This window comes from Channa argus, chromosome 11, assembly GCF_033026475.1.
Source record: "Channa argus isolate prfri chromosome 11, Channa argus male v1.0, whole genome shotgun sequence".
Taxonomy (NCBI): domain Eukaryota; kingdom Metazoa; phylum Chordata; class Actinopteri; order Anabantiformes; family Channidae; genus Channa; species Channa argus.
In genome coordinates, this window is record NC_090207.1 from 9,278,277 (window position 1) to 9,303,263 (window position 24,987).

At 38.0% G+C, this 24,987-nt stretch overlaps 1 protein-coding gene across 2 annotated transcripts in view; it reads left to right on the forward strand.

The window, feature by feature from the left end:
• The window catches only part of commd10 (COMM domain containing 10), a 55,900-nt gene that overhangs the window by 7,334 nt on the left and 23,579 nt on the right, over positions 1-24,987 (forward strand). The gene's annotated exons all lie outside the window — the stretch shown is intronic.

Sequence of the window (24,987 nt, forward strand, 5' to 3'; positions counted from 1 at the left end):
CTCGTTTCTTTGCTAATAAATGGTAATCCCACTGGTGTCTGTCTTGACCCAGAGGTACATGTACATCTGGCACCAGAGTAACTGTAGTGTAAAGACCAAACATCAGGGAGCTTGTTATCTAAAACCTCCAGGGTGTCATTGTTCTCTTGAGAGGTTCTCTCTGTAGCTGGAATTGGACTGTATATGTGCATTTATTAGAAGGCTGCAATGAAACTGGCATTGAACTGTGTCCATTTACACACAGGTTTGTTTACAGTATTTTTTTAGATTGATGCTACACATCATTGAGGTCATTAGTGATGATCCTTACATTTCACGTATTATATAGGATTGTACAGCACCATCCTAATGAGGCTGATTCCTAAATATTTGCAATTAAAAAAGAAAAACACTGAGAAACATGTTTGACGATGGTTGTGACCTTGGGTTTCCCTGTTTACATTCATTTGTATTCAGACGAGTTTGTTTGGATCCCAATTAGTTAATGCAGTGTAGTTACTGTAATAGCCACTAGCCTTATAAGCCTTCCCACTCATTGCTTTGTTTTCCACTGGGAGAAGGATTGCTCTGTAGCTGTAACAAAGGAGTACAAATTCAAAAAGGCTGCTGCTTTTTCTCATTAAATGAGTTTCAACATTTGAATTGTGTTTTTGTTGGAAATATTTTATCTAGTTTGAATTCTTTTAACAACCTAAAATGTGAAATCATATTTAGTCAGATAAGGTAATCAAGCAGTGCGGATGTTTTTGACATACAGTAGTACTTTATATGTATTCTGCAGATTATGGATGCTACACAGCATTGCTGTTTTTTGACATGGATACTGGACATTTGACTGGTTTCTTTCAAACCAATTTTTGTCACAAAATGGTGGGTTTTGATTATCAGCTGAGCCCAGATAGTCTTGTTCCAGATGAGTAGTCGAGTGTCTTTCTTCCACACGGCTTTGTATTCAGTCCCTGGAGAAAGCCTGTTCAGTCTAAACGGGAACTAGGCATGACATATTCAAATTTCTACCAACTTAAATGTAGGCCTATAGGCAAAAGCAAGAGAAAATATATGTTTTTCTTTATCTTTATGAACTCAACCACAGTAAGATTTTTTTTTTTATTATTTTGGACTATTTTCTGCTGTGTTTTCCCCAGGCTGGCAAAAGAGGCATTAATTTATTTAAATCCACTTACACAATTCCCCTTGTGGGAGGAGATAGCTGGGGGCTAAAACAGTGCTGGTTAAGTGTAAAAGGATAGACTTAAGTGAACATCATTAAGGCACACATGTTCTGGTGAGCTACAGGGGGCAGTGTTGTCTCACAAATTGGAAATTGTCCCTCAAGCAATCAAGTATCTGAGAGATGGGTAGGATACCTCTTTCAACTTTGTGCTAAGGCAGTTTGAGTGTGCACATTTTTTTTAAGTTTCCATCTGTTTTTTCTGAGAGTTTCCTGACAGTGAGTTTGTTTTCCTCCAAACTCTCTGAGAATTGCTCAGCGCAACTTCTTCAATGTCAAAACACTGCATTGACTGAGAAATAAATTAGTTGCAAATAGAAATGAAACTCAGCTGCAAGTGTCATACTAATTACAATGCAGATTTATAACACTCACACTGCTAACTCTTAAGAAGACGGAAAGAGATGTTGCAAAGTTGCAAATATGAGAAATTAGAGGATTTAAGCTTTCAGGGGAGAGGGGAGGGGCCGAGATAGAAGCAAAAGAGAGAGGAGGTGAAAACAAATTTAAAAGGGCAGAGGGAGAAAAATAATGAAGATGAAGAGGATAAAGGAAAGAAAATGAAAGAGAAAGCGAGGAAGGCCATGGCCGTCTGTATAATATTGATTGCTTGGAACCCAAGTGGAGAGAGGTAGACTCTCCCATCTGACCAGCCTCCTGCTTCATTAGCACTCTCCCTAAGGAGGAGGAGGACTGCCAGGGAGCCTCACATCTCCCTCACCAAACAATATGTGACAGACAGTATATCTAGAGTACGGTAGATGAGATGTTGGAAGACATCTTTGCAAAGATTAATGAACTGCTTTTCAGGATATTGCATTTTTCTTTAGTTTGCATTGAAATATTTATTGTCAGGGGAATTTTCCTCATACCACTTCCCCCTCTTGCTCTAAAGTGTGTGGACTCTGGAGATATATTGAAATTACAGATAATCTTTTCTGCTTCCGTGCAGCATTTTGCCCTTCCTTGGGATCTGTTTGTTTCCCCAAAGTGAATTTTATATCTGGTTCAGTGGAAAGGTGCTGTTTCCGACATGAAAACTGTGAAGCATTGAAGTACAGCTGTAAATGTCCTTACATTCCTTAATTTTTGAAAAGTAAGATCTCTAGCTTATTCTCATAGTGATCAGACAGTGTAGGTATGACATGAGACCTGTTGCATAGTTTGGTTTTTATTGCAAAGGAGAACCAGCTGAGACAAAAAAAACGAAGTCAACTTCTGTCAGAAGAAGAAAAAAGTTAAAAAGGAAACAAGATCAGAGCACAGGACTGAAAGAAAATGATGCAGATGCGGCAGAAGGTGATAGGAAAGATGAAGAATAGAAGATATAAGATAAGAAAAATGTTGGAATGACAACAGAAGGGTGACACTGAGAGAGGATAAAGATGAAGTAAAGGTTGGGAAGGTGACAACAAAGATGAGAAGTACCAGAGATTACTTTGAAGTTCACTGTGAGCAAAATATGGAGTAATGGCAGTATCGAATTTGCAGTATATGTAGTATTGACAATAGTAGTAGTGTCTATTGGATGTTTAAGTACCTCAGGCAGTTTCAGTTATTGATTGTTTGCAGAGCTTGCTATACATCAAAACACAAAAAGCATAAATGTGTATTTCAAGAAGGTTTTTCCTGCAGATTTGTTTCTTTTGCAACTGCACAGATTTAAGTTAATAGAAGTACATAATGTTCCCATTCTAATTCTGAGGTGTGCTGTCCGTAGAGGTTTGGTCTCTGTGGGATGAAGATGTGCTTAAAGACAAGCAACCAAAAACAGCAGTCAGTGGCTTTCTACCTAGTACTGGGTGTGTGTCCATGTTTTTGTTCCTTTGGCTGCTGTCTTTTGCAATACATTTTAAGTTGCTGAGTTACTCCTTCACTTTGCTGCTCAAGATATCTTGCCGAGGACAAATTATGCCTCACAAAGATTGTGCAAGAAAGATTCACTATTCATTTTATGGATTTCTGTGTTTCTGTGTCACACAGCACAATTATCTACAATAGCACAGAACAATGTCTTTTTAACCAACACGTGTTTCTTATTGTGTTTTGGGATAAATGAGGAAAATGAATGAGCCTTGAAGTAAGCTTTCAGTGACTTTAAGGGAATAATGCTCCTTTTGTGTTCAGCTTTTTATTGCATAGTATAAAAATTTAAATATAACTTTAGCAATAGCAAAAATAAAACCTTTGATATTAAAAAAACTAAAAAATCCTAAAGACACAAAATGAAATTTAAAAATATCAATGAACAGGCATCATTTAACAGAAAGTGGCAGCAGCTGAAAATTGTTGATCACCTTTTGACTTTAACTGGGTATTTAATTTAATAGGGCATAAGGAGTGTCCAACTGTGCTTAAAAAAATAAAGGAACCCTGAAAACATTTCTGTATTTCACTGGTAACATGTAAAGAAAAGTCTGGGGGGAGATACTGTATGGTTGCTCCTTGGTGGTAGTGAAGAGTCTTGCTGCAGCATTTGGAATAAGCTGCAGGGGAGACAAGGTTGACTGACTGATTCCTACTTAAAGAGAGTTAAAATTGTTCAGACAAGATTAAATAAAAGCATTAATGATAATGCTGAATGTTTAACACTTAGGGCTGATTTGAGTTCTACAATTTTGGTTCTGGCTAAAGAGGAAACAATATAGTGCTGAGAGCTGGAATAAAAAAAAAGATTTCTTGCCTGTGAGTTAATCATCAACTACTCATTGGTGGTTTAGTAAGGTTGAGAAGTAAATTTAAGGGTAGTCATTTAACTGAAGAAAGGTCTTGGCCATCTATTTTGCATCCCTGATGACACGTTCCGCTGTGGGGACCCCTGAAGGGACATACCAAAAATCGTTGATATTTGATGCAATTTTGGAGGGAGTTAACACAGCCCAGATCGTCAGTTTTCTGTGGAAGTTAATTTGTGTTCAGTTGCACCATTGATCTGGGCAGTACAAAAGTCCAAGCAGCATAAAACATGCTGTATGTATCTGACAGTTGGAAGAGCACAACGTCTGTGTTTGATGGAAAAATGATGAGGATGCTTTTTTTTTAGTGGATGTCATATTCTTTGCTGTACTTAAAGCAGCCAGCACAATCTGTGTTTGTTGCTTTAAAAGGCTGCCTGCTAGCATCGATAAATCATTTGTTGGGTGGGGGAAACAGAAACACTATTGCCAGGGGCATTGCTATTGATTTGACATCAAATAAGCTTCCTTGTTTATGAAATATACATCATGAGGGTATCCCATATTAAGTGGATAAAAGTGCCACGGCTGCAAAAGAAGTTATGTAACACAGTGGTTCCTAAACTTTTTGCTTTATAAATAAGGTGTTAATGGCAAATCATGACTGTTCACACAGGTTATAGTGTTCTGCTACTGTCCCGGTGAGCACCTTAAACAAACAGTGATTTATAACCTTTCAGATAGATAGACTGAAAGATTTGAAAGAGAACAAATTTCCAATCTTTTATAGAAAAAAGAAAAGGTGTCCAAAATCATGAAGCGCAGAGAAATGTTTTGAGGTACGTTGTAATATTGTACTTTAAATAATCGTTTAAAATTCATTGCCCTCGTACTGATATGTACTTCCGAACAGAGACTGACTGAAACCACATGGCTGGCTCGCTCCCTTGCTCTCTCCTTTTGTATCCCTCTATCACAATCATTTCAACTGTCTTTCTCCACAGTGTCCATTTTCCTTTTTTATTCATAAACATGCAAGCACACTCTCTGGTGTCACTTTAATGAGTCTAAAAGTTGAAATCCCTTGTCAGTCTGGGTGTCTCTCTCTCTCCCCCTCTGTCCTAGTCCCGTGGCATTAGAATGAGCCACCACTCTGCCGACCAAGGGTAGGGTGACATTTATAATACAGAACATCCACTTGCAAGGCACCCAGCACAGATTTCAATATTTATTGTGAATATGCTTGGCTGCCAAGGCATGTGGCAGAAGCTAGTGAGCTAATGTCACTTGCACATGCAGTTTCATCCCACAAAAAAGACAAATTTTAATCCTTGTACAGAATATTCTGCTTTACTTAATAGGCCACTCAAGTTGTTCATATTGAAACTTGTGAAAGACTTTTGTGGCTCTTTTTATTTTAATAACAACTCCCAGGTATATGCCACTTCCTCTTAATGTTGTAATCAATAATAAACATAATAATTAAACAATGTTCAATTGTCTCTTCATCCTTCGATTGGAAAAACATGGTTACAGCATCTCTGAGCTAATATCACAGTACAGCGTTCAGCTCTGGGTACTTTCGGTATATTGATGGCTTGTTATGTGGTCCTTTCGTTATTGTGTGGTCCTCCTTTGCAGTACACTATATCTGTCTTTTTAATATAAATCACATTAAAAACTCTTTTTCTTTAAATGTCATACAGTGCAAACAAAATCAATATAATAAACTGAAAAATCCAGTGTGTCAACTGTCCATTTCTTTTATTCTAAAGAAATACTTTATTTCTCTTCCTCAGATCTGCTTCTCTTCGTCAATACAGTGCCAGAATATTTTACTAATCTTTCAGTCAATGTGGGACCTAAAGAATAGCTCCAGCTGTATCGTTCAAATTTCTCATTAGTGATGTCTGTAAGTGTCTTAGAAGCCCCGCTGTTAATTGTGCTCATTCATACACAAGTGCTCCTGAATATTTTTGCTAGATCAATCTAGTAGCATCTATACTGCTTTAACATTTGCATTATTTTACCTCAACACACATGCACATTCTCTTTCTAGCATCTTATTTATTTATTGATCCCAAAAATAAATGTCACAATGCAGTTCTGCTTTTCCTGTCTTGTATTTTTGACTTATTCATGAGTGAATCTTTTATTGTTTGAATTTTTTGTGTCAAGTTGTCCCCAGCTAGCTCCAAATTATAAGCCAACTAATTCTAGTTTGTGAAAACCTGGAAGTTTTTGTTATCAAAGCATCAGACATGAAAGACTTTTTTTTTCCTTGTGATTCTAATTTATTTTCTCTATTCCGGCTTGCAGCACCAGTGCTGTAATTACTGAGGATTGGATGCTCTTTGTTTGAAAGCACACAACAACACACGCACCTACACAAACGTATTGAACCCTTCCAGTAAAGGCTGTGACTTTATTTATTAGCACTGTGTGATGAGGAATGCAATTAAAAATCACATTTTGACTTCTGTGTAGAGGTTCTGTGATCAGAGGCTCCCTAATCATCCCTCCCTGCCTCACGTGTCTCAGTCAAGCAGCATAACGAACAGCAGGCCAAACTTTGAACACAACTCAAAGCTCTTCTGTCTGTTACGTAAAGCCCAGTTTCTATCTCCCACATGCTAGATCCAACCTTTTCATTTATCATTTGAGGGATTACATGGCCAGATCAATATATTGGAGAGCTGTGATGTAAATGCTCCCAAGTTCAAATCCTTCACACCAAGCCACCCACCAGCCAGAAAGGACAAAGGCAGCTTTGTCTCAATCTCTACTTGCCTTGCTCTACATGCCCCAAGATGCTTTGTTGCTTTGTGTGCACATCTTTTTAAGGGTCTGCCTTTCTCTCTCCCTCTCTTTTTCTTTTTCTTCTTCTTTCCCTTGCCCTCCCTCTTTTCCACTAGTGATTTGTTTTTCTCCTGTGGGATTTGGGATCCCATTCATTGAGACCACATTGTTCAGCTCTTATCCATTTCAGAGGATGGGCCCCGAGAGGCAGAATGGGTGACTGTGGGTGCTCTCGTCTCTCCCTTCTCCCTCCCTCCCTCCCTCCCTCAAGTCCTCACCACCCCACTCCTTGGTCCTTGCCATGCAATGATGTCATGGCTTGTATTTTCTCTGGGTGCACCCATTGATTCTCTCTCTCTCTATTACATACTCTCTATATCTTCCTCTTCCACCCACCTCTCCTCCCCCTAACCTCCACTTCTGTTTCCCTCAGCCAGTTCCTTTCCCAGATTCTTTTGCCTTTTTAAAGGCGCCTGGGGGATTTGGGGATGTTTAGATGTTGTTTAGCACACCCACGGTACACGCTTGACACCCAGACAGGGAAGCCATCAACCCAGCAAATCCATCGGCAGCTCCTATTTAAATCCCACTGCTTTAACATCCTTCTTTTATTCTCCCATCTCCCACTCCTGTGATCAGCTTTTTTCTATTTGTTATTCAGCCTGTTTTGTTTCATTCTTTGTTTAAGAAGAAAATCATTGATCGCCTCATAATGTAGTGCCATTTTGTCATAGCCTGCAGCAATGGTAAAAGAGTGCTTAAGCCTAAGATTTTCACATGTGCATGTGGGGTTCTTTTTTTTTAATTTTTTTTTTTCCTTGGAGTTTACTTTAGAGAGACCGCTCTGCCTCTTGGCTGAACTGTGCTGGGGTGAGAAATCTATTTCAGATTAAACAAGATGCACTGATTGCAGAAGCACCCAGCCAAATCACATCCATTCACTCCAGTGAAAGTTGGCTGATAGGCATACACGACATGAATGGCTGGGGTTGATTCAGATGCCAAATATTTGTAATAATGAAGATATATTATCACATCATTAACAGGTTTAGGTATTTATTCATGTGATTTATGTTTTGATTGTTGTAGCATTCTTTTCTTTGGGATTGTGCTGCATTTCATGTTGACAACAGTTGTCTTTGTCTGCTTGCACCATGCTGTGACAGGATATAAAGGCAATGAAAGGATATGAGCCATAGGCTTCTTCGCTTCCTTGAAATAATGATTATAATGAGTGGTTTGCAGCCTGACACTGTTGTCATCTGACATGCAATGATAGGGTGCAGAGTGCTTCCTCCGCCTGTATCAACAAATTGTCACTAGAGTCTTACTGAAAATCCAACCTCTTTGATGTTACACCAGTATTTTACAGTTTTTTTAAGGTAAGGTATTGCTTCAGAAAATGGTCCTTAGGTAGCATGTCTTTTGTAGGACGGAATATTTCTTGAGATTTGTGCTTAGCAATACAGATATCTGAATTAATATCTGAATTAATATTTATACCTTTTGATATCTTGCACCAAATTCACATAGGCATCTTTATTAAGCATTGTAAGAAGTGCAACAGCTTTAATCTTCATTGTCTGAATAGGGTGTGTTCAAGCACAGGATTGAGTGTATGTTACCTGGGTTTTGGCAGTGGTCAGAGCAGAATACACAGTTATGCTTATAAAACTAAATAAAATACAAACAGTAAAAATAAAAAGTCTAACAATACAGTTTAGGTTGTAGCTATGAGTGTGAGAAGTGCCAAATATAGTACCTATGTTGATTTAAATAGAGAGTTGGTTCCATGAACTGCACATGACAAATGTCAAATGTTGTCCAAACACTAGCTGACATACATTAGTCATACAATAGCACTGCAATGAAATAATGGTCTTTCATCATAACTACAGTGTATGTATTGATGACTATATTTGTCTGGCTTTGAGTTGATTTTTGCTTTATTTGAGGGGCAGTTGGTGTTTAATTTTTCAAGTTGCACTGTAAACTCTGACTTTCACTCTTCTTTTTATCTCTCTTTCTCATACTCATTTTAGTCCCCCCACCCTTTCTCTGTACTTGTGTATAACAGCGACAGTGTCTACATACCATAGGGGCACAGGCTGGCTGCCTTGGCAATCTCTTTGCTCTGCCACATGGTGGACAAAACAGGCCTTACACTTGTGAATAGCAGCCGTTACTCGTCTTGTGCAAGAACTCTCTTTTACACACACCCACACAGAGGTTGGTTGCCCATGACCGCCACTCCAACCTTGTGCTAGCCTAATACATTAAAATGCATACTGTTTCAAAATGGAGGCCTTGGCTAAAGAGGTTGAGTGCCACTTATCCTGGAACCTGGCACACTGATACAGTAGTTAGTTAAAGCTCACCCTACAAGATGTTGGCTAACTTAGGCTTTTATTTCAGTCACCCCACACACATTTAGAAGATTAAGCTTTGACAGCTTTTTCTTCCCCCAGGTACTCTTTTAGAGGAATATTGTGTAGTAAGCAGATTAAGAGGTGAATCTAAATAAGGTAACCTGAGTTTTGACTTTGTGGTTTTTATAGCCAATAGTATAGGCCTGTGTTCAATATGTAATGATCAAAGCCATGATATTAATTATATAGTCTAATATAATTTTAGATCATGCATTCAAGCATACAATTGTACCTTTTTTGTGGTGGCTGCTCTTCAGTGAGAACATCCTTTCCCAGCCACTGGAAAGTATACGCAGTTTATGGGCTTGGCAGCAGAGATTTGTAGAAGACATGGCACCTTTCCTCTTTCTCCATATCAGGCATTGGTAACTTGCTGCCACTGCCGTAATCATTTTGTTAGGGTTCACACACGGCCCGTGTTCCTTAGCTGGTTTATCTTGGCACTTGAGCTGTTGAGTGAGTCTGTTCTTCCTGGCTCTGCAGCATTAACCTTTTGGATTTTGATGCTCTAAGACATAAGGATTTATCTTTAGACCACGGGAGGGTCTGCAGTAAACTGTAGCTCATATAGGGCAACACAACAGTCCCTTGAAGACTTTGCAGAATTTTTGGGATTTTTCCAAACCCAAAATACCTGATTTCGCAGCAGCTTTCCTAAAAAATGTAAAAAAAAAAAAAAAAAAAAAAAGTTTTTAGGAATTGCAAAAACAGATAAATAAATAAAAACTTGTGGCAGCATGTGAAAATTAAAAAAAATAGTTGATTTTTTTTGTATAAGCAATTAAATAGATCTGGATGCCGTAGCCTGTAATGGTGATTTGTCTGTTATCGCACCATTTTAGCCGTTCTCCAGATGTATTTTGCTATAGAAAAGTGTTTGTAAATTACTAACTTTCTTTGTGTTCCACCGCAACATTATAGCCCCATTTACCCCAGCTTTCCTGGAGAACATTAGGGAATTACTTCACATGGTCTTTTAAAGACATCCTATGTCTCCTGGAACTCCTGGCATTCTCCTGGATATTAAAAATAATTCTTTCATGCCTACAAATACAAGATCCCAGAAACATATGTGAACCTATCATTTTTACCTTTAAGGGATTTACTTCAGTAAGGCAACACCACATACTGTTAGCAAGCTCATATCAGCAGCTGGGTGCGAGGTGTTCAGGAACAGAATGTAGGTCAAACTTGTGGAAAAGATGGCAATGATTGAGTGTAATTGGAAGGTTGCAGAATTCACAGGTATTGGTTGAATATGCACAGATGGTTGGAATTGCAACATTGGGAAATCCTGGAGGCTTTGATAAAATGTGAGGACTCATCAGCATTTCAAAAAGATTAAAGTGATATTAAAGTTGAGTTGTCGCTCTAGAGCGAGTACAAAAAAGGTTGTTCTCACATTTTAGTGTCATCAGGGAAAACATAGCAGCAAGTTAAGAGACTAATTTTACAACTCTTCTTGTGATTTTTATTGGCCAGTAAGTAGACTTATAGTAAGTACAGGTGCTATAAATTACATGAGTTTACATTTATTGTGTTGACTAATGACCGCATGAGTATATAATAATGTAATTACAGTTTTTGCAATGGAGAAGTGCAGGACTTAATACAACCTACAAGTTATATTTTTGACTTTCATATCAATATTAAATACTTGTACACACATCTGAAAATGTAATAGGAAGATTGAAAAAAGCATGAATGTAAAGGACTAAAATGTTATCATAAGTAGACAATGGAGGATATATAGCACTGTAAAAATAATCTTTCATTTTAAATCCCTTTAATCACTTTTGGTCATGGCTACTGGTGGTAACAGCAAGTAGGCATTAATACACCAAACACTCCTTAAGGAGCAAGTCTGTAAAGAAATATATGCAGTGTTCACAGTGCAGCCAAACTACCTCTTTATGTTACTAAAGAAATCAGCCACTGTGATCTGGTTTCATTCTGTTTACCTTCCTGAGACATTAAAGATGTTTGTGCAACTTGTTGTGTTTAATGGCTGCACTTTTTAGTTATATTACTCATTATGTAGTATCTGAATTGGATTTTAAAACAACCAGAAATGACTGTTCTTATATAGAAGAAGGAGCAGAACCTGGAAATGTTGGGTTTGCATTAGCATTAGCATTATTACGCATCTTACGTAGCTGTGGTTATGCTAATATTTAAAAAGTAAGAATAATATCAGTAAAAATAAAATTAAAAACACGTTAACAAACACGGGATAACATGGTGCTTCATTTATTGTAAATCTGATAAACCATTTTATTACCAGTTTTATTTTACTTGCAGAGAAGAAAAACATTTAAAGTTGTTTTGATGCTTTGATGTGGACAGCTAGCATTTAGAAAATGATTTAAATATGTTAGCCAGTATGCCAGAAACCTGATTTACATTTTAAGGCATCAGATGTATTCTCCTTGGTGTGGGTATGGCCTAAATTCAATTCTGAGTTGAAAGGCTTGAGGGTTGAGCTGAACGCCTTGTAAACAGTAAGCCTTGGATAAATAGTCAGCAGAGGCAGAGCTCCCTCTGCCCACGAATAAACTGCCAGCTCTAGTCATTCCAATTCAGGGTTCGGCACTTTTTAGGTGCTTAATATGTTTTGTCTCCTCTCAGTGTTTGCACCCTCCATCTAGGAAGTGTGGGAGGTGTGAACAAACAATGTGAAAGCACCGGCTATTTCTAGATTTTGCTTTCTTGTATCCAGGTGCCATTCACATAGAATATCATACATGTCGCTTTTTATCCGCAAATCATTATTTGTTGTTGTTGTTCTCTACTGGAAAATATTCTCTATTGGAAAATACCTCACCTTATCGTTTGATTCTGTTTCTGATTTTCATTAATGTTTTTAATAACTTGAATACACTAACAATGCTGCAAGCTTTTGTTGTGCTGTTTATAACAAAAATGCAAGTGCAGAATTTGTATTTACTTTTGCTGACAGAAAGCAGCCTTGTAAACAGAACAACAAGAATGTCAGCAAATATTGATTCTTGAACTGGAAGGCTTCTGTGTGGAACAACATCTTAAAATCTTTCCATTGCTGCTGTATTAAAAGCATAGGGTAGGGTATGAAGGAAGATGGTCCGAGACAACATAATGCAGGCCAAATTTACCCATAGTGGACAAATATTGCAGGGATTTCAAGTGTATGTACACTGCAAAGTCTCTCCCAGGCCTCTGTTATGAACATGGTGACATTTTGGTGGTGAACCATTTTATTGGACTTAATTATATTTACATTATACACTCTTCTACCTGCCCACGTAAATACAACTTTCCCCTACTCCACCAGCTTCTGTTGCACTACCCCTGATTGTTGTTTACTGTTTGAGTGGAAAAACTGAATGAGAGGACACACAACTGTGTGCAGTTGCTGAGAAAGATATTTTTGTCTGCTGTAAGGGATGAGTCAGGGTGACATGAATGGATAAAAAATGATCCTTCCATCACTTACAAAAGCCACTTTTCCCACCCCAGTATTGCCACATCCACACCTTTTCTTCCAGTTATCTTGCCATATCTCAACTTTCTTTCCCCTTCTGCCTGCCTTGGTGATAATTGGTAAAAGCCATCACATTGATAGCCAAAGCCCATGACAGTTTTTGTGTTCAGAGCTCCAAATATGTCACTTGAAAATAACAGTGTGCAGCATTTTAATTAGATTAGATACTTTACATGAGCCAACAATAATAGAGGTGTTGAAACTGAGGCTTCTAGGAGCAGATGTAAAATAGGCCCTATGGAACCATCATGACATCTCAATGCACCGAATAAATAGAAAGAACAGCATGTCCCAAACAGAGCAACCACTTAAATGCTGCCTAAATTGTCACATGGTGTCAACTTTAAGAGTGGTAGCTGTATTCTTAAGAAAATAGGTGTGCAGTATTTTGGATTAGTTCATCTCATTATGTATTTTCTGCATACCCTTTGGAATCCAGGGCATTTCTGATTATTCATACCAAGTGTTATTGTAAATAAATAACTGTAGGTAGGGCAAACAATTAATTATTGAAATTTTTTAGGGTTAGGTCATGTGTTTGTGACTGACAGTCAAGGCCTCGGTGTTTATTAATTAATAAATAATTAATTTGTTTTGTGCGTTTTGAGGGCTGATGGGGAAGTGATTCTAAATTAGCTTAAGCTATACCTATAAGTGCTTCAGTTAAAATAATATGAACTAGTAAAAGGCAGCAAATCCTCAATATGGAGAAGGTGGAAAAAGCTAATATTTTTATTGACAGATTCACAGTTGATAATTAATTAATCTGTGGATTAAGAATCTATTTATCATTTCATTATTACTATATACATGGAATAATATGTGTGGTAAATCCAGCAATAGAGTTTTAACGAACAAGCAGTTTATTTTTATTTAAATCACCGATTACTGTCCTTCCTTTTGTTTGTACAAGATACAGTGCTATGGCAGAGAACAGTAGTATGAGTAATATGACTAGCATTTTCCTATGTAGCAGCAAGACAAACCTCAACAGACAAAAGCTATAAATACTTCACCTTTGCTCTGAGAATGATTGTGACTTCAGTTTCTAAATACTGCATGATTGTCCTCTATGTAAACATGGGTTGATTACAGGTATGTATCACAACAATCGAAATATGGGACAGTACTGAAAGAGTTTTTGTTTCAGTGTTGAAAATACCCTGAGTCATTTTTAAACCTGTTTATATGTCGGCTGTCTGCTTCCTGATAATATAGGTCAGGGAAAATCAATCAAAGCAGAGCAAAAAACAGACGGGGAGAAAATGGTATCCCTTATTTCACATGTGTCTGTCAGCATGCTTACCAGTCAGACTGTGTGCCCTTTTCTACTATCACAGTGTTTAAACCTCTTATTAGCTCCAGGTCCTAGCTATCCACTTATATTTTGTTTGCAGCTTTAGACACTATGCTGGTTCCCCTGTAGGATGCTTGATGGGCGCTGAGCACTCTGTTCTTAAAGCCTGCGCTATAAATTATAGATACAGGAAGCTCCTCCGATATGTCACTTTCTTAGGCTTGGCAAAAGAAACACACATTAGAGAATGCAAGACACAATGAAGATATGCACACACAGATACACAAATACAGAAGAGTGTACATTTCTATGTATGTACATTGAGCCAAAATAGTGTACATGGTAGCGGACAAATGCAAAGTGCAAAAACAGAAATACATACACAAGCAGTAGATAGGCACATATTAGGTGGCATCCTGGAAAACTATTCTTTTCTGTTTCAGTCGCCCACAACGCTCCAAATACATACACCCCTGGAAATCTACCTTGGCTTTGGTTTTCTTTACTGCTGATTTCTTTAATACTGATCCAAAGTCTCTACGGTCTCTCTCTCTCTTTCTCTATCACACCCACAGACACACACATACACACACAACTTGTTATTGACTCCTATCTCAGTACAGGTACGGGCACACACGGAGTACAATAATCTTATTCACACATCAGTCTATAGGGATAAGCATGTGCTGTCTTGTTTTTTCTGTCTTGTCTAAGCTTAACAATAAAGAAATCTCACACACGTTCTCAGCAGCAGATATTCACACATATTTTCACAAACTGGGCTAAGGCACGTGGTATGTTTTGTTATCTGCTGAGATGTGAATTGGTCACTGTTCATTCTGTTTCTTGTCTGCCACACTGCTCCATTGTGTTGTCATGTGTGTGGGTCTCAACCTGGATGTGTGTGTTTTGCTAAAAGTTATATGGTGCAACTTGGTTCTACAATGGAAATTCCCATATTATGCAGTGTGGGTTTATTTCATAGTTTTGGCTGTGATCCCAGTCATTAATAATAATATTGTACTCGCCCAGTTCATTGCTCAAAGATGGTATTATGGCAACAATTTTCCCTTATTGTTGTAGGTGCACTTGCATAGCCACAAAAACTCTCCTGGTGGTTATAGATGTTTCAGACATTTCACAAGAAAAAGCAAAATGTGTCCTATCTTTATCAGACTTCAACAATGAAGCGTGGAGCTCTGTTTAGACATCTAAATTACCTTTGCTAGTGCATTGTCATATAACAGTATATATAAAATGGAGGTATCCTTGAAAGAGAGTTTAAACTCTGTGTGTTCCTGCATCTTACACCTGTCTAAACACAGTCCAATCTATATTTTGGAACAAGAGAAATGAATTACCATCAAAGCCTGAACTGAGTGAACTGAGACTTAACTCTGTGATATCACCAGGTGTCAAATCTGGAGCTTCTCCAAAGATAATCATTAGAGAGAGATGATAAATGTCTGTAAAAGCACCCATGAGCATTTTTTAGGGAATACAGATGCATCTTTTGGTTGAGAGGTTTGCTAGAAACACTACGAAACTTCAAACAAAGCAGCTGTGAGCCCATAATAGGAAGCTCAATCCTGAGAGCAACTCTGGGCCTCTCCAGCTCTGACAAGTCAGACTCTTACTGTAATTTCTCTTCTTAATTTGGCATCTGGCTGTTGTGCATGATCAAAAATATTTATTGGAGCATGGGAGAGCCATGGAATAACAGATAAATTCTTAAATTTAATGATGCTCTTTTTAATGTCTGTACAAATTGACTAATGCTAAGTGTTGCTTACTGTGGCAGCAGTAATATTCTAAGGCCATTAGCCGGCCATGATCTGCTGCTGCACTGCGACTGTTTTCTAAATGATATAGGAGGAACACGGGGAGAACGGAGGAGTAAGCACTTTTGTTATCATCTCCTTGTCAGATCCTTACAACCCCAGCCCTCTATTACACTGCTAATAATAGAGGCAGGCTTTATCACTTGGATCACTATCTCAGTACAGAAGGAGAATGAAAGAGAGGCTGCTGTGCGAAATTGACAAAACTCATATTGTGATTCTTTTTTTTTTTTTCCAGAATATTGTAAGGAAGAAAGGAAACAGACAGGCTGATAGAGAAATATGTTGTTGTTGAAAGGCCAAATACATGTTGTTATGAATGTTTGATTGGCGCCCTAAAGAGGAAACATAGCTTGGAACAAAAGATTCTATTTATGTGTGTATTCTTTGTGTGTGTGTGCGCAGTCTTTGTAGTGTGAAGCGTAACGTGTGGGTGGAAAAAGGTGGACCACTCTAGAAAAGATGGACTCCCATCAAAATAGCAAAAAAACAAGTTCAGATTGGTGCAGATAGCTTTTCTGCATCAAATCCACAGGTATGAAAAGCCAGACTTAATCCTCTGTGCTATCTGGCATAGCCTTGAAGGCAGTGTAGGGCAGATACAGTAGGTGCAGATAAGCTGGGTAGTGATGCCAAAATCTGTTTGGTAAAAACAAAGCTTGGCAGACGAGAAAAGGCTGCAGATGCATTCATGGGAAAGAAGTAAAGACTTCAGATGTTAGCTGACATCTTGATGTGAACGAGGCTGAACAGGAGGCGGTTTGTTTAAGCTATTTGATGAGTTCTTGAAGTTTGGCCTATTTGTGGAGCTAGAAAAGTCATTTTGAGGCAACTGAGAGCTCAGTAACATTTTGTTTGTTGTTTTAGGTTTCATGTCAAATGTTTGTGTGATTTTAAATTTAACATTTAAGCTCTATTTAAGCCATTTAAGCCTATTTTTAATGGCTAGGATTATGCAGTGATGTTTCCCTGGGTTATTCTACAACTTTGATCAATAGCATGAGCCTTTTCTGTTTTGTTTGGAGCAAAAAAAAAAACTCAGACAGAACTTGTATCAGTGTTTGTACTTCTGCACTGTCAGAACAGTTCTGCAGAGTCTGTGCAGAAGGCAAAATATGAAGGCTTTTGAACACACACATAAAATATGTCTGTCTCTTTCTGAAACACATACACATGAAAAGACACACTGCCCATCTCCCTTTTCCCTTCCTCAAACACACATCCATAAATACGCACTCACCGACCCAATGATATGGCTCCCTTTGGTCATATATTCTCTTTGCTGTGTCAGGTTGTGCTGGCAGACTTGTTTCTCTTTGAATGTTTGCACAGTTTGTGTGTGTGTATGTGCGTGTGTGTAAAAAGAGGTAAGAGTATGCATACATGATCACCTAAGAATATGTCCTGTACAAAATAAGACTGTGTATGTGTCTCATCCTTATATTTGAGAGTGTTTTTTTGAAAGGTTTCTTGTCAGTTATAAATAATAAAGACATGAATCCAAGAGTGAAAGCAGTCAGCTGACAGCTTAGTCTTTTGATGATTTTGTGTTTTAAGTGCTGAAAACCAATTAGGTGGGTCAGGGGCCTGGGGAGCATGACAGAGAAGAACCTAGTTCCACCGTTCTGTCACCAGCAGCTTCAATCAACGCTCAGGGACAGCTAACACACTTTTTATTTCTCAAACACTTACACTTGCATTTGAAAGAGGTTTTATGCAGGAACTTCATCAGCACTGATCTGAGTTCAGTTATCTGGGTGGTGCTGTAGCTATGTTTCCATTCAGCTGTCAAGTTAATTGTAAGAACGCTATTGGAAAGTTACGTGAAGTAAAATGAGAAACAGATTTCAGCTGGTCTTTAGTCATTTCATGTCTTCGTGGCACTGTATAAAAATATCAATTTAAAAAAAATTATGTATCAGATTCAAGATTTGTTTCATATAGTTTCTTTTTTGTTTGACTTGTATCTTTCTTTGAAAACAAAGAAACACATTTATTTGGCATCATAATGAAAAATTGATTGGCTATGCCCGCATGATGGGCACACAACAGTCCATGTGTATGTGGTTTTTATAAACATACTTGGGTGAAGTTGTTTATGGTGTGCTTTTACATAATGCCACAGAAACTGACATCGCCTAAGAATCTAAAACACCTGTGCAGATTCACTGAGAACTCATTCTCGCTTTTCTTCTGCTTTGTTACATTGTCAGGCAAAAATAATGCACATGCATCTAACCATTTTATTGGAACATACAAGATAGTGTTGCAGGAGGCATTGTTCCTTTGGTTTAAGGGAAGGTGGCTAGTAGGCTAGTTTAAGTTGCAGGACACTGATGTGGTTGATGGTTGTTCAGGTTCATACCTGACACCTAAGACCTTTTACCTCTGCTGAGCAACTGAGAAGCAATGTTATAAACTGATGGCCTGTGACATTAACTATAAATATTCGGTTAGTCACTAACAATTCCTAAAATAGAGCACTTTTTGACAAAAAAAAAAAAACTTAAAAAATCTTTTTGACCACTGACGTGATGTATGTTTACCACAAGAATTAGCAGGTCAGCAGTTTAAATAATAATTTAACTAGTTACATAAATAATAAGTTCAACACAATAAATTCGTAATTCAACAACTGTGCAGGCAAAATCTAAAGTCAAACACTACAAACAGTGCAGTACAATATACAGGCTTCGTAGGAGAACAAACATTAAATCAACAAAACGAACTGTATTAAATGTAGGACAGTCAATAATTGACCCCCAAATGGCCTGGTTTACATAAGATGATGTTAATACACATATGCTGCCTTATCAATGAGAGTAATGTGCATTGTTGACTGTAGCTCATGTTAATCCAGCTTTAAGAAACATCTGCTCAGCTTGGACTTTCTTTTTAGGAATTGCACTATTAAACATATCTAAACTCAGAGCAGCCTTTCAAGCAGTTTATCAATTTTTTTGGATTGATTATGATTAAAGCGTGTTTAATTAGAGAAGTGTTGAAGTGTGCATTAGCCTCAAAAAGCTATAGCTAAACAGGAAAGCTGCCATAAAACACCTATATGCTGCAGGGTTATCCACCAAACTCCCACAGTGAGCCCAAAAAACCAAGCTGAGCTGCACTGGTTTTGTAATCTCTGCAGCAGGCATCAGTAAACAAGTTATACCATGTAATTAAACAGTAGGACACACTGCCTAGTGTCACAACCAGGTACATTAGTATACAGTACAGTACAGTGTAGTTACTGACTGCTACACAGAAAGCCTTTGTCTTCTGAGTTTAGAGTTTAATCAAGTAATTGAAAATTGACAAATGATTGATTATTATCACCCCTGAGACCTTTTCACTTTCTTCTTAGGTTGTTTAACGTTTTTAATTTGCTATTATATTTAAAGATGTCACGTTACTAAATTCCACAGAAGGTAGTTGTCTCCCTGAAGCATTTTCTGCACTAGACATGGACCCTCAGTATGCTAATACCTTAATCTTTAATTTTTATAGACAGTATTATAAACCACTGCCGCATTGACAACCTGTCATGTTGGCCATATGGGGTGAATGCCTGGTTAGTTGCATGTTAAGTCTCAACTTCCAGACAAAGCCTTCAAAGCATCTGCGCTCTGAGGTGTTGAGATAGCCATGGCCTTTTTCCTCTTTCCTCAAGCGGTGTCAGTTTGACCATTCAGCCAGACAAATGTGCCAACCTCATCAAGGTGCTCAGCTTTGCCCTTTTCAATAATTCATCCCCAAATTTGCAAGGAGTCAAAGATTGTCTAACAGCTTGCAATACAGGGGAGTGTATCTTCTAATTAGAGTGACATGCAGTCAGTACCGGTCAATGCTAAATGTCATTAGAGAAACGGCCAAATACCATGTGTTTGAACCTAAGTCACAGCCACTAGATGGAAAGTGGCAGTATAAACTATAGCTGACTTGACAGGGATGAATATGATTAAGTGCAACAGTCATGCATGCTCAGCTGCCAAGCACACTTTATAAACATGAGCCGTTGGCTCATGCTCATTCATACAAATAACAGTATACACCTGTGAGCATACAAATTATTGAATGGTCTCTCTCTTTCTTCTTTTCTCCTTTTATTTTGTTAATTCTCGCTTTTTATTTTATTCTTTTTAATTCACACACAGACACACAAAACCATACCAAATTTAATGAACTAAGGCATTTTGACACTTCTTTGTCCTCAGCTTTAACTAATGCAGAGCTTTAATAGCCACTGTTATTCTCTTGGAACTAATTAAAGATTTCACAAATGCACACATAAACACACGTACATAATGCACACACACACACAAACACACACACATGCATACATACATACATACATACTGTACATACTCTGCACCCATATTGTCATGGAGAGGTATAATTACAAATTCTAATGCCTGTATTAATTTACATTGTTTATGATGTTGTGTTTCTGGTGTCACACTGACCTTCTTCTAATGATGCCCCACACACATAAACAAACACATACATGTACATGCACTCAGTTGCATGTTGTACAAGCATCATGCGGAAAAAGATACACAGACACACACCCATAAAAATGCCTCTAGTGTTTTGAATATCTTCCTACATTTTAAAGCAACTTTAAAAACCTTCCCCACTGTTCCCAGGTGTGACTTGATGCTGGTTCAACAGCTTGAAGGTTGAATTTATTTTTAATTTGAATATTGTGTTGTTGAAAATCAAATAAAACCATGCCACTTCAGCATTAAGAACAACAAGCTTATTGTTTAAAGAATGTTTCTTTTGAACATCTGCATTCTGCATTTGATATGAATGGTGAAAGGCTGCCATTTATGATATCTGACAGTGCAGATTAGGCATTTAGCTCTGTTTTTGATATAGTAATGCCAATGTAGGTAGATTTAATACAAATGGCTCTAATTTGGTTGTGCAAATAATAACCAGTGGCGGAGATTATGTACGGCAGTATATATGTGGTATTCTCCAACAGTTTTGTTAGCACCATTTGTCACTATTCAGAAGCACAGAGGAAACAATGCTAAAGATGACAGCTTGTCAGATGGGCTGGAACGTGCCAGTGGTGGTGGGTGTAGAGGAATAATCCTCATTGTTCTAAGTCTAGTACAAGTGTCATAACCCACTTGTCGAGGCATCTTTTGCCTCAGTGTTTCAGAGACTTTCAGAGGCCTCACCATACACATGTAACTGTGTGTGCACAACAAAGCAACAACACACATCCGCTGATCAACTGGATTATAAACAGCCTATTGGTTTGAGGTAGATGGGGGTCAGCATGGATAATCCGACTGGTGCGTAACTACATGGGCTCATATGCACCAAGCTGTGATGCACAGTGTGTTTTGACACAAGTCGATTTCATTTCTCATGCTAACCCGTTTTTACCAAACCATATTGTTTTAATGTTGTGGCTGATGTGTATGTCTGCTAATACTGATTTTTAAGCATATATAACACACATACAGTATTTTATATTGCTGTTCTGGCATTTGTTTTTACAGAAACATACTCACTGACTATTGGACATAAATACATGCCTCAGGTTATTTTCATCTTTTCTTGTTGCATACATCTGGTCATCTGGACTATATCCAACCTAAAACAACTAGGGTTTCAATTTTACCATAGCTTTGAGAAGAGAAGAGAGAATAGAAAACACACACAAAACAAAAGTTAAGAGAGATAAATGTCACACAAACTCACCTAGGAAATGTATATGTCATTGGGGATGCAAAATCTCAAAGATATAAAGTGCCTGCTATTTGATATTGACATTTGTACCATGATCTGAGCTCTACACTGGATATGTAGAGAAGAATTAAGAGCTTGTTGATCATATAGAATGGAAAAAGAGCAAATGGAGGAAGGAAAAAGTAAGAAAAGCCTTCAAAACTTCAGAGTCTATGTTCTTTTGTACAACATTTGTCTGGAAATGATCTTTGGAGTGATCCATTGTAAGCATTTTTTTCTCTCTGTGCCATTTTGCTTTTGCAACAAAATGTTAGATATTGGGAACTCTCCTGCTGTTGCCCTTGACCAAGGAGCTGAAGTTGGTGAGTGGGCGCTGTGCTGGGAGTGCCTGCTGTTTCCAATTAGTTTGGATGGGTCAAATGAAAAGGATGAATTTTCCCCAAGGGAAAGTGTAGCATATCTAACATTAGTTAAAGCCTGAAGTAAGGAGATTTGTGGCGTTTCTAATGGTTTCACCCATACTTATGAATCTTAACCTAAAGTCTCCTTATATCAAAAAGTGTTAATGACAAACTCTCTAATCTGGGAAGCTGTGATGTCAGTAATCTAGAAAGATGATCGTGGCTGGCCTTTGTGGCATGCCTGTACATTTTTAGATGTTTTCTTATAACTTAAACTCATTTGAACATAGTGATATTCATATGTGAAAATCTTATTCTCTATTTCTCTTCTCTACTGTTCCTTCGTACAAACTCACAAACCCTCTGTAGAAACACAAATGCAAACAAACTTAATTGTGTGTAGCTTTGCAAAATGCATATGCAACATGGCACAAAGGGATTTTCAGCTCAAAGCTTGTAATAGGTTATTTTAATGTGTTTGTGTATATGCTTGCATGTGATTTCTGGGTCACTCATTAAAACAATGCCGGTTGTTCAGATTGTGAGTCTGCTAATCACCTGCAGAACCTGAGAGAACAAAGGACAACACAACAGCCTACATGTCTTTTCAAGTTTCCTCTCTCTGGATTTCTCTCTCGCTCCCTCTGTCTATCTGTCTTGTCATGGATCTTACGTAAATTTGATCAGCAGGAATGTTTTTTGACATATTTTTTGTCTGATGACATGAGTCATTCCACGTTCAGAGTTAACCACTCTACAATAATAAACACAGTGGCAGTTTATCAATGAGGTTTTTGTCTAAGGTTGACAAACATAAAGAGTTAGCCAAGAAATGACGTGGATGACAAATGTGAAACAAATAGTTGATTGATGGTTCTGCAACAGTTGGTATTACATGGAAACATTATTATTGTTTGTGTAACAGTAAAAAACAAAAGTACATTTAGCAAGTTATGTATTTTTTTAAGTGAGAAAAGCGGAAAGCCAACCTCATCATCATTTATTCCTTGAAATCAGTTTGACAATAATGCACTTCATATGCATTGCCTTTCACTAGCTGGATAGGATTTAGATGTGTTCAGCATCTTATTTGAATAAGCTGTCAGCTTGTTGTAAGCTTTACCCCGTCTCTATTTACTGGTCTGGTTCCTCTTGACAGTTTTCATAAAGCATTTTTACAATTATGTCCACTAAGCAGAATTTTTCTTTCTGCCATATCTGTGTTGGAAAATGACTCTAGTTTAAAGCAGACTTTTGTTTGGGATTGATAAAACTGTGCGTATATGTGTGTGTGCGCATGTGCGTTTATTTTCTGTATCTGTGTGAATGTGTTTGCTTGAGTATTCATGTCAGCCTCATTGTGACTGCCACAGGGCTGATAGCAAAGAGTGGGGTTGACAGTAACTTCTTCTCAACCTCGCCCGCAGACCTGGGAAGCCTCGATAAGACACCCATGCTCTGAAACCTCCAAAAAGACACATCAGTATGGAGAGCAGAATGAAGAGATAGAATGGTGAAGAGGAGGAGAAGGAGGAAGGCAAAAAAAGCAGAGGAAGGTGGGGTAGGAATAGTGAGGATGCAAAGAAAAAAACCCTCCTCTGCTTTTTGACAGTTACTCCCAATGAGGCAGTTTTCTCTCTTTGCCATTATGTCAAAAATCCCCACAATCCTTTTAGTCACAGCAGATATGGAGGAAGCCCTTAAAGGGAGATAGAGATGCACCCTCCCCCCATAGACACACCACCTTTTTAAGGGTTGTCTTTGTCACCAGTCATTTAAAGTTAGTTAATTCTATCTGAAGGCATATTTCAGTCTTGCCAGTACAGTAGCTTGGTTGCTAGTTTAAAAACTAATCTTGGATATCTCAGATTAAGCATCAGAAGCTTGGTTTTTGGTTCACATACCTGTAGCATGTGATAGAGTTTATTATTAACACAGGCAGCACTAAGTGATTTAAAGTTAGATGGCACCTTACCATAAACCTACAGGTAAATGGTGAGGTTCAGTTTGGAATTACATTTTCAGTGAAGCACTTAAGTCGACAGAAGTCAGCTATTTTTGACAGAGACGGCATGCAACCTTGACTTGAAACCTCAGAAAGCCTTTCACAGACCATTCCAAAGTTTGCGAGATGATGAGCTTCCTTCAGCAGAAAGCTTATTTGACCTGAGATAGTGAAAGCATGACTCAAAAAAAACAAACTCTGGAGGCTCTGCAGAGGCTACGCTTCTCCTGTCTTTCATGTCTCAAAGACTATCGCAACTTAGCTGTGGAAACAGGAAGGGTTAAAGGTCTGTCTAGTATTGGTGTATAACTTGACTAGTATGTGTGCTATTGGTTTAGGGAAACATGGGTTGATGGATAGTGGAGCCAGGGCAGGGGGAGAGGCAGTGAAGGTGTTGACAATAATGACAAGAGACACTGACTGTGTTTTGACTAGGTTGTGAAAGACTAAAGGACAGCTGTGGAATATGTATGATACCTGAAGCTTCTTTTCCATCGTTTTTTGTCTCTTTCTTTTCTTGGCTTCATTCTTTTTTCACACTTGAAGGATATAGTACAATCAAAGCTTTCATATCTGTTTTTCTCCCTCTGAAATGATCAGAGAAAAACAATCTTGGCTGCCGTGTTTGGGATGTTATTTTGCAAGGTTAGATGTTACGCCAGGAATGCTTTGCCCTATAGCATCCTGATTTTATGTCTAGTGCTATGCCAACAATGTTACATCTGTACTTAATGTACATTTATCCAAAGGAAAGAAATTATGACTGCTTCTTGTTTGCAGCTGGTTGAAATCATTTTCACAATATTAATAACAGACTTTTAGCTATATTGACTTATATCCTAGAGTGGCAAAAATGTCTAAAGATATGAAAAATCCAAGTTGATGTTATAAATGTATTTCTTGCAAAGAGTTTAACAAGGCGATCGATACCACTCTCATGTTTGTGTCCCAAACCACTGCCTTGTTTACTCATTCACTGCTTCTTTTATGATAGACCTGAAATCATTTATTCAATAATGAAAAGTACATTGAAACTTTAAACACTTATCATCATTTTTGCCTCCTTACAGCTAGTCAGGTGCA